Source organism: Limulus polyphemus, unplaced genomic scaffold (genome assembly GCF_000517525.1).
Source record: "Limulus polyphemus unplaced genomic scaffold, Limulus_polyphemus-2.1.2 Scaffold2114, whole genome shotgun sequence".
NCBI lineage: Eukaryota > Metazoa > Arthropoda > Merostomata > Xiphosura > Limulidae > Limulus > Limulus polyphemus.
Window position 1 is genome coordinate 176,245 of NW_013667724.1, and position 1,680 is coordinate 177,924.

General features: G+C 30.8%; 1 protein-coding gene across 1 annotated transcript in view; it reads right to left on the bottom strand.

The window, feature by feature from the left end:
• LOC106465988 (eukaryotic translation initiation factor 3 subunit A-like) overlaps nucleotides 1–1,680 on the bottom strand; it is a 45,100-nt gene that overhangs the window by 38,593 nt on the left and 4,827 nt on the right. The gene's annotated exons all lie outside the window — the stretch shown is intronic.

Consider the following 1,680-nt stretch of genomic DNA (forward strand, 5'->3'; position numbering starts at 1 on the left):
TAATTAATTCCAGTACAGGTTTGGTAAATTTGACCAATCTCACAACAAGCATAAAAAACTTGGAAATAAACATAAATAATGCATCTTTCACTCTAGAAAGAACACAAATTATAACACAATAACAAAATGTTCAGATGAAATAGCTTAAATCTCATAACATTATACATTTTTTTTTTTTATTGATCTTTCACCTGTGCCTAGCTAACAATACAGAAGTTACAAAGATACAACCTACCTCATTGAAATCTCGATTTAAAAGAAAGAAATCATGTTAGATACATTAGAAAGGCTTAGAAAACCAGCTTCTGATTGGTTATTCATGTCATATATAGAATTAAGTGTTTATGTTTGATTTATTAAGTGAGTAATATCTTAGCAAATGGAAAAGATAAGAACTTTTTATTTTATATTCTAGCTTATCAAAATCTGTAATTTGAATTTCTAATTCCTATGAAACTATAGACTTAGTATTAATTTGAACCAATGCTGCATTCAATGTACCACATGACACACAAAAATCAATGTTTATCTGTGTTTTGATATTTACTTTTAAATTAACGAATTGAGTAATGTATAGTTCTAAAATTTGAATTATAATCTATAGTTTGATATCAAACTTATTGATAAAATTCATGAAATAAAATTTTGAATGCGAGTCAACAAACGCGATGACATGGCCTTTCACCTGTGACCCGTATAGAAAGGGTTAACATAGTGCCTTCAAATGTAAGCTTAGTTGTTAACACTCTAATGTTAGGAGTATTAGGAACAAAATGGGTGCTTACTAAGCTATAGTTGAAATGGAGGATTATGATGTAACAGAAATTACTGAAACCTGATTAGAACCAGAAAAACCTGGTAACAGGAATTATTTTGGAATTCCAGGCTATAAGTTTAATAGCGATATTTTTAGTAGAGGGGTGGAGTGACATTTTATGAACTACACCCGGTTAGAATTGAAGACAGAAATATTAGATTAAATCTTTATGGGTTACAATCAGGGGTTCTAAGGGTGGGGAATGACTTATATTAATGCAATAATTATTGGAGACTAACACTTTTTGGGGATTCTTTGGGCCCATATAGTGAAGAAGAGAAAATCTTGAAGTGATTAGCATTGTCAACATTATCACTGGTCTGACTGACAGCCCAGGACAAATATGCATTATGGGTTTTTCATTATTCACACACACACACATAAAAAGTATAAATGAACCAAAATTTTAAGTAACAAATAGTAAGGCAATGAATTAATAACAAGTATCTGTTTTATTTTTGATATACTCGCATCTGATTTGCTACTTTTTAGGGCAAAACCGATATTCATTTGCCAACAAACTAGAAAATTATTTTCTATCTCCAACAATCAATACTGACGCACTCCTCATTTTGTTTCAAAGACTATACAATCATGATACTGTGCCATTAAATTTACATGTGACGTTGAATATAATAATAATTTACTTTTAGACATGCTCATTAACCGTAATGCTAATGGATTTTCCACATCAATTTACCGGAAAAAGACGTCCACTGGTCTCCTTACACACTTTAATAGCTTTATCCCGTTTACGTATAAACGAAACCTTGTTACATGCTTACTAAACAGAGCTTACAACCTGTGCTCCACATATCTTAATCTACACTCTGAAATTTCGTTCTTACATTACATCCTGAAAC